Raw genomic sequence first — 9,804 nt, forward strand, 5'->3', positions numbered from 1 at the left:
CAAATCAATACCTTTATTCAGGCGCACAGATCAAAAGACAAAGGGATTTCTCCTTTAATTATGCTAGTGAAGGACGTCACAGTACTGATGAGACTTTTTAGATAATCTTCAAAGAATGGAGAACTTTAAATCATCAGTCCCTTAGTGAGACAAACAACACGTTTAATCTGAGGTTGTGTATGAGCATATAACTAACCTGGGCACCAGGTGGTCATGTCTGATCCAGGTTTGATTTGGCATATGGCCTATTATAGGAGCTGCAGAGTCATAGGATCTGATCTGAGGACTAATCCCATCCACATCCTTTTTTAGATAACATTCCGTATTTGTTTGGAGCACATTTGGCAACCCATTGAGACATACTAGTCTAGACAAAGCATGAAACCTCAAGGGAAGAGCATCCAGTGCTCATAAACATTGTACAAGATTTACCCTCAAATTTGTGTCTTCACTCCTTTGCACTTGCTTCAGTCTATTTACTTTTCCTGTCTCCATGGATATTAAAGAACAAATTACAGTTTATTGATTATATGAAAGTGGTGAATTGTTGTTTTCTGTATTCTTTGTCCTGTTTATAGACAATATATCTAGACATACTAGTAGTTGGAACAGTGATTCACACAAAACGCTCATTAACACATATGCATGATATCACCACAGTTACTCAAGGCAAAAGCAACACATCCTACTGCCAAATGATTGGTAGTAACCTGCAATAGAAAGAAAACCTTGTTAAATGGACAGTCTACTCCAGAATTGTTATTGTTTAAAAATATAGATAATCCCTTTATTACCTATTCCCCTGTTTTGCATAACCAACACAGTTATATTAATACAGGCAGTGCAGAATTATTAGGCAAATGAGTATTATGACCAAATCATCCTCTTTATGCATGTTGTCTTACTCCAAGCTGTATAGGCTCGAAAGCCTACTACCAATTAAGCATATTAGGTGATGTGCATCTCTGTAATGAGAAGGGATGTGGTCTAATGACATCAACACCCTATATCAGGTGTGCATAATTATTAGGTAACTTCCTTTCCTTTGGCAAAATGGGTCAAAAGAAGGACTTGACAGGCTCAGAAAAGTCAAAAATAGTGAGATATCTTGCAGAGGGATGCAGCATTCTTAAAATTGCAAAGCTTCTGAAGCGTGATCATCGAACAATCAAGCGTTTCATTCAAAATAGTCAACAGGGTCGCAAGAAGCGTGTGGAAAAACCAAGGCGCAAAATAACTGCCCATGAACTGAGAAAAGTCAAGCGTGCAGCTGCCAAGATGCCACTTGCCACCAGTTTGGCCATATTTCAGAGCTGCAACATCACTGGAGTGCCCAAAAGCACAAGGTGTGCAATACTCAGAGACATGGCCAAGGTAAGAAAGGCTGAAAGACGACCACCACTGAACAAGACACACAAGCTGAAACGTCAAGACTGGGCCAAGAAATATCTCAAGACTGATTTTTCTAAGGTTTTATGGACTGATGAAATTAGAGTGAGTCTTGATGGGCCAGATGGATGGGCCCGTGGCTGGATTGGTAAAGGGCAGAGAGCTCCAGTCCGACTCAGACTCCAGCAAGGTGGAGGTGGAGTACTGGTTTGGGCTGGTATCATCAAAGATGAGCTTGTGGGGCCTTTTCGGGTTGAGGATGGAGTCAAGCTCAACTCCCAGTCCTACTGCCAGTTTCTGGAAGACACCTTCTTCAAGCAGTGGTACAGGAAGAAGTCTGCATCCTTCAAGAAAAACATGATTTTCATGCAGGACAATGCTCCATCACACATGTCCAAGTACTCCACAGCGTGGCTGGCAAGAAAGGGTATAAAAGAAGAAAATCTAATGACATGGCCTCCTTGTTCACCTGATCTGAACCCCATTGAGAACCTGTGGTCCATCATCAAATGTGAGATTTACAAGGAGGGAAAACAGTACACCTCTCTGAACAGTGTCTGGGAGGCTGTGGTTGCTGCTGCACGCAATGTTGATGGTGAACAGATCAAAACACTGACAGAATCCATGGATGGCAGGCTTTTGAGTGTCCTTGCAAAGAAAGGTGGCTATATTGGTCACTGATTTGTTTTTGTTTTGTTTTTGAATGTCAGAAATGTATATTTGTGAATGGTGAGATGTTATATTGGTTTCACTGGTAAAAATAAATAATTGAAATGGGTATATATATGTTTTTTGTTAAGTTGCCTAATAATTATGCACAGTAATAGTCACCTGCACACACAGATATCCCCCTAAAATAGCTATAACTAAAAACAAACTAAAAACTACTTCCAAAACTATTCAGCTTTGATATTAATGAGTTTTTTGGGTTCATTGAGAACATGGTTGTTGTTCAATAATAAAATTAATCCTCAAAAATACAACTTGCCTAATAATTCTGCACTCCCTGTACACTTTTTGCCTCTTTGATTACCTTGTATCTAAGCCTTTGCAGACTGCCCCCTTATTTCAGTTTTTTTGACAGACTTGCATTTAGCCAATCACTGCCCTCTCACTTGTAAATCCACAGGTGTGGTCACTATCCGCTAGATTTAGAGTTCTGCGGCCAAAGGGGTGCGTTAGCTACGCGTGCTTTTTTTCTCCCGCACCTTTTAAATACCGCTGGTATTTAGAGTTCACAGAAGGGCTGCGTTAGGCTCCAAAAAGGGAGTGTATAGCATAATTTACCGCCACTGCAACTCTAAATACCAGCGGTGCTTACGGACGCGGCCAGCTTCAAAAACGTGTTTGTGCACGATTCCCCCATAGGAAACAATGGGGCCGTTTGAGCTGAAAAAAACACCTGCAGCGTTCAGCTTCTAACGCAGCCCCATTGTTTCCTATGGGAAAGCACTTCCTAAGTCTGCACCTAACACTCTAACATGTACCCCGAGTCTAAACACCCCTAACCTTACACTTATTAACCCGTAATCTGCCACCCCCGCTATCGCTGACCCCTGCATATTTTTTTTAACCCCTAATCTGCCGCTCCGTACACCGCCGCAACCTATGTTATCCCTATGTACCACTAATCTGCTGCCCCTAACACCGCCGACCCCTATATTATATTTATTAACCCCTAATCTGCCGCCGCCAACGTCGCCGCCACCTACCTACACTTATTAACCCCTAATCTGCCGACCGGACCTCACCACTACTATAATAAAGTTATTAACCCCTAATCCGCCTCACTCCCGCCTCAATAACCTTATAATAAATATTATTAGCCCCTAATCTGCCCTCCCTAACATCACCGACACCTAACTTCAAGTATTAACCCCTAATCTGCCGACCGGACCTCACCGCTACTCTAATAAATGTATTAACCCCTAAAGATAAGTCTAACCCTAACACCCCCCTAAGTTAAATATAATTTAAATCTAACGAAATAAATTAAAATCTTATTAAATAAATTATTCCTATTTAAAGCTAAATACTTACCTGTAAAATAAACCCTAATATAGCTACAATATAAATTATAATTATATTGTAGCTATTTTAGGATTAATATTTATTTTACAGGCAACTTTGTATTTATTTTAACCAGGTACAATAGCTATTAAATAGTTAATAACTATTTAATAGTTACCTAGTTAAAATAATTACAAAATTACCTGTAAAATAATTCCTAACCTAAGTTACAATTAAACCTAACACTACACTATCAATTAATTAATTAAATAAAATGCCTACAAATAAATACAATTACATAAACTAACTAAAGTACAAAAAATAAAAAAGAACTAAGTTACAAAAAATAAAAAAATATTTACAAACATTAGAAAAAGATTACAACAATTTTAAGCTAAGTACACCTACTCTAAGCCCACTAATAAAATAACAAAGCCCCCCAAAATAAAAAATGCCCTACCCTATTCTAAAATAAAAATAGAAAAGCTCTTTTACCTTACCAGCCCTTAAAAGGGCATTTTGCGGGGCATGCCCCAAAGAATTCAGCTCTTTTGCCTGTAAAAAAAAACATACAATACCCCCCCCAACATTACAACCCACCACCCACATACCCCTAATCTAACCCAAACCCCCCTTAAATAAACCAAACACTAAGCCCCTGAAGATCTCCCTACCTTGAGTCGTCTTCACCCAACCGGGCATCGATGGACCAAAAGAAGACATCCGGAGAGGCAGAAGTCTTCATCCTATCCGGGCAGAAGAGGACATCCGGACCGGTAGACATCTTCATCCAAGCGGCATCTTCTATCTTCATCCATCCAGAGCGGAGCGGAGCCATCTTCTTCCAGCCGACGCGGATCCATCCTCTTCTACCGACGCCTACTCGTCGAATGGCGGATCCTTTAAATGACGTCATCCAAGATGGCGTTCGTCGAATTCCGATTGGCTGATAGGATTCTATCAGCCAATAGGAATTAAGGTAGGAAAATTCTGATTGGCTGATGGAATCAGCCAATCAGATTCAAGTTCAATCCGATTGGCTGATCCAATCAGCCAATCAGATTGAGCTCGCATTCTATTGGCTGATCGGAACAGCCAATAGAATGTGAGCTCAATCTGATTGGCTGATTCCATCAGCCAATCAGAATTTTCCTACCTTAATTCCGATTGGCTGATAGAATCCTATCAGCCAATCGGAATTCGAGGGACGCCATCTTGGATGACGTCATTTAAAGGAACCGCCATTCGGCGAGTAGGCGTCGGTAGAAGAGGATGGATCCGCGTCGGCTGGAAGAAGATGGCTCCGCTCCGCTCTGGATGGATGAAGATAGAAGATGCCGCTTGGATGAAGATGTCTACCGGTCCGAAAGTCCTCTTCTGCCCGGATAGGATGAAGACTTCTGCCGCTCCGGATGTCTTCTTTTGGTCCATCGGTGCCCGGTGGGGTGAAGACGACTCAAGGTAGGGAGATCTTCAGGGGCTTAGTGTTAGATTTATTTAAGGGGGGTTTGGGTTAGATTAGGGGTATGTGGGTGGTGGGTTGTAATGTTGGGGGGGTATTGTATGTTTTTTTTTACAGGCAAAAGAGCTGAATTCTTTGGGGCATGCCCCGCAAAATGCCCTTTTAAGGGCTGGTAAGGTAAAAGAGCTTTTCTATTTTTATTTTAGAATAGGGTAGGGCATTTTTTTATTTTGGGGGGCTTTGTTATTTTATTAGGGGGCTTAGAGTAGGTGTAATTAGCTTAATATTGTTGTAATCTTTTTCTAATGTTTGTAAATATTTTTTTATTTTTTGTAACTTAGTTCTTTTTTATTTTTTGTACTTTAGTTAGTTTATTTAATTGTATTTATTTGTAGGTATTTTATGTAATTAATTTATTGATAGTGTAGTGTTAGGTTTAATTGTAGGTAGTTTATTTAATTAATGTATTGATAGTGTAGTGTTAGGTTTAATTGTAACTTAGGTTAGGATTTATTTTACAGGTAATTTTGTAATTATTTTAACTAGGTAGCTATTAAATAGTTATTAACTATTTAATAGCTATTGTACCTGGTTATAATAAATACAAAGTTGCCTGTAAAATAAATATTAATCCTAAAATAGCTACAATATAATTATTATTTATATTGTAGCTATATTAGGGTTTATTTTACAGGTAAGTATTTAGCTTTAAATAGGAATAATTTATTTAATAAGATTTTAATTTATTTCGTTAGATTTAAATTATATTTAACTTAGGGGGGTGTTAGGGTTAGACTTATCTTTAGGGGTTAATACATTTATTAGAGTAGCGGTGAGGTCCGGTCGGCAGATTAGGGGTTAATACTTGAAGTTAGGTGCCAGTGGTGTAAGGGAGGGCAGATTAGGGGTTAATAATATTTATTATAGGGTTATTGAGGCAGGAGTGAGGCGGATTAGGGGTTAATAACTTTATTATAGTAGCGGTGAGGTCCGGTCGGCAGATTAGGGGTTAATAAGTGTAGGTAGGTGGCGGCGACGTTGGGGACGGCAGATTCAGGGTTAATAAATATAATATAGGGGTCGGCAGTGTTAGGGGCAGCAGATTAGGGGTACATAAGGATAACGTAGGTGGCGGCGGTGTGCGGTCGGCAGATTAGGGGTTAAAAAAATTTATTAGAGTGGCGGCGATGTGGGGGGGGTCTCAGTTTAGGGGTACATAGGTAGTTTATGGGTGTTAGTGTACTTTAGAGCACAGTAGTTAAGAGCTTTATAAACCGGCGTTAGCCCAGAAAGCTCTTAACTCCTGGCTTTTCTCTGCGGCTGGAGTTTTGTCGTTAGATTTCTAACGCTCACTTCAGCCAAGACTCTAAATACCGGCGTTAGAAAGATCCCATTGAAAAAGATAGGAAACGCAAATGGCGTAGGGGGATCTGCGGTATGGAAAAGTCGCGGCTGCAAAGTGAGCGTTAGACCCTTACCTACAAGACTCTAAATACGAGCGGTAGCCCAAAACCAGCGTTAGGAGCCCCTAACGCTGGTTTTGACGGCTAATGCCAAACTCTAAATCTAGGCGAATGTTATTTGTATGGCACACATGAACTTGCTGTGAAAAACTAGCTGTGAAAAACTGCCAAATGCATTGAAATAAGGGGCAGCCTTTAAGGTTTTAGAAATTAGCACATGAGCCTACCTAGGTTTAGCTTTCAACAAAGAATACCAAGAGAACAAAGCACATGTGATTATAAAAGTAAAATGGAACGTTTTTTTAAATTGCATTCCCTTGATAATAAAGAAGCGTTTTACAAATTCAAGCACATGTAATACAACAATTACATTTTAGTTTATTGCTGTGGGTTTCAAATTTAAAGGGACACTGAAACCAATTTTTTTCTTTCATGATTCAGATAGAGCATTCAATTTTAAGCAACTTTCTAATGTACTCCTATTATCAAATTTTCTTTGTTCCCTTACTATCTTTATTTGAAAAAGAAAGCATCTAAGCTTTTTTTTTTTTTTTTGTTCAGAACTCTGGACAGCACTTTTTTTATTGGTGGATCAATTTATCCACCAATCAGCAAGAACAACCCAGGTTGTTTACCAAAAATGGGCCGGTATCTAAACTTACATTCTTGCATTTCAAACAAAGATGCCAAGAGAATGATGAAAATTTGATAATAGGAGTAAATTAGAAAGATGCTTAAAATTTCATGCTCTATCTGAATCACGAAAGAAAAAATTTCGGTTCAGTGTCCCTTTAATTCTCTTTAAATCAATGATATTTACCAAAAATGTTTATATGTCAAAGAATTCTCTGTTCTTTATTGATAAAGTTGCTCAAGACAGGACTAAAAGAACTGAATGCAATTTTCAAATGCAACTGAAACTGTCCCTGTGCTGCTATTGGATGAGGAAGACCATTCCCTTTAAAGGGCTGAAGAAGGTGAGAAAATTCTAACTAGCGTACTGAGCAGAAGACGCAATATTGAGGTATTTTGTTTCAAGGTAAGAACTATTTTTAAACAATGACATTTAAATAAAACCGAAATGATTTTGCTGTGACAGTGCACATTAAAGGGACATGAAACACAAAAATGTTCTTTCATGATTTAGGTAAAACATACAATTTTAAACAACGTTCTAGTTTACTTCTATTATCAAATTTGCTTCATTCTCCTGGTATGCTTTGTTGAAAGAGCAGCAATGTACTACTGGTTTCTAACTTAACACATGGGTGAGCCAATGACAATTGGAATATATATGCAGCCACCAATCAGCAGCAATAACCTAGGTTCTTTGCTGTTTCTGGGCTTTCCTAGATAAACCTTTCAGCAAAGGAAAACAAGAGAAGGAAGCAAATTAAATAATAGAAGTAAATTGGAGAGTGGTTTAAAATTGCATTCTCTATCTGAATAATTAATGCCTAATTATGACTTTACTTTCCCTTTAACTATTATTAGAATTTCAGTTAAAACCCTGTTTCTTCATTTCTTCCATCCCAGCATTTTTTTTATGCATCACACTTTAGAAACAAAATAATGATGATGAAGACTAATTGAAGCTGCAATATAATAAATGAACATATTTCCAACTAAAGAAGCTGGTGTTAACCAAAGCGCAAACCTAATAAGTGGCACAAAACACATAGAAAATACATTGGTCAGTACAGTGACACTCATATGATACTGTAAATGTACTGCACGTGAAAGTCATAAGGGCTTAAAGTGAGGAGATGTCAGGTATCAGAAAAAAAAGGGTTGAAAGTGCTTTTAAATATGGATCCATTAAAACACAATTATTTGTATATGTCTGTGTATAAATATATATGTATACGAATGTATACATATATATTAGATATGTGCGATTCGGTTCGGTTCGATTCTGCCGAATACATCCGAATTAGTTTGAATTTATTCGTTAATTCGGATGGCCATTGGATTACACTAGTATTGTACAGTATGTTAGGTTATATCACTCTGCTATGGGTTACACCTAATATACAGTACATAATACTAGTCTAATCCCACCTAACACTTACCGAAATTCCGAATTTCCGAACCGAATCGAACCGAATCCAGCCGAATTTCTTCGAATCCGAAACGAATTGATTCAAAATTTTCCGAATTCGAATCGATCCAAAACGAACTTCGAAAAATTCCGAATCGATCCGAACCAAACCAAATTTTTTCGCCATGCACATGTCTAATATATATATATAAAGTATATATGTATTTATATGTGTATATATTTATTTGCATACATAAATACACATATAAACATAAATATATATGTATACATTTGTATACATATATATTGCTGTGTTATTGCAATAAGGGTTACGCAAGCTGTGGCTGTGAGGCTGTTGGCATGAAAACGAGGCTCCATTCAAGTTGAGCGTGAGGATGCAGTCGCGAGGAAGGGATATTTGTGCTCCTAACCCATAATCTCACGCTCAGTAACTCGCACAGGAAAAAACAACTGAGCAGAGATTACGGTTTTGTGGAATCGCAAATATGCACTTAACTCGAAATCTAGCCTGTAGTATTTTATTAAACAATAAGTACTGTGTAAAATGACATATCAAGCAAACTTAAAGGGTCAGGAAACACAGTATTTTTGGTTCATGATTCAGATAGAGCGTACAATTTTAACAAATTTCCAATGTACTTCTATTATCTAATTTGCTTAGTTTTCTTGGAATTCTTTGTTGAGATACATAGATAGGTAGGCTCAGGAGCTGGGATTTTAATCTGCCTAATTAATATCATACTTTCTAACCATTAATCAATGTGTTTTTCTTATTACATAATAATATCATCAGCAAAAAGTAACAAGGCAGGATCATTCAGAGCAGGCAATGGCAGGACATGCAATTGAAAGGCAAAAGTCACCGAAGCAAAAGAAGCAACTAGACATAGGCATGTGGAGGAGGGGGGGAGAGAGGGTGCAATTGCCCCACCCCGTGGGAATTTTCCTCTTTAGATTCAATCTTTGACCTCTATGGAAGCTGCTGGGTTACTATTGTAAATATATATATATACATAAATATATATATATACACGTTGATTGGAGTAGCTATGTAAGTCCAGTGATTTAGATAACAAAATAACAAGAGTATTGCATTGAGTAATGATACTTTTTTATTGGACTAACTATATAAATAGTCCAATAAAAAAGTATTATAACTCAATGCAATACTCTTGTTATTTTGTTATATATATATATATATGTTAGCCCAATATCTAGTTTATTTTCCTGCACAAATGATTCAATGCCCAGCAGTGTGCCCTACTACAGAGGCATCTTTGCTGAACAACTATTTTACCATTACAGGTACAGAGGATACCTCTGGGCATGGAATCATTTTAAGTAAACTTAAAGGGTCAGGAAACACTAAATTTTTCTTTCATGATTCAGATAGAACATAAAATTTTAACAACTTACCA

This window comes from Bombina bombina, chromosome 3 (assembly GCF_027579735.1).
Source record: "Bombina bombina isolate aBomBom1 chromosome 3, aBomBom1.pri, whole genome shotgun sequence".
Classification (NCBI taxonomy): domain Eukaryota; kingdom Metazoa; phylum Chordata; class Amphibia; order Anura; family Bombinatoridae; genus Bombina; species Bombina bombina.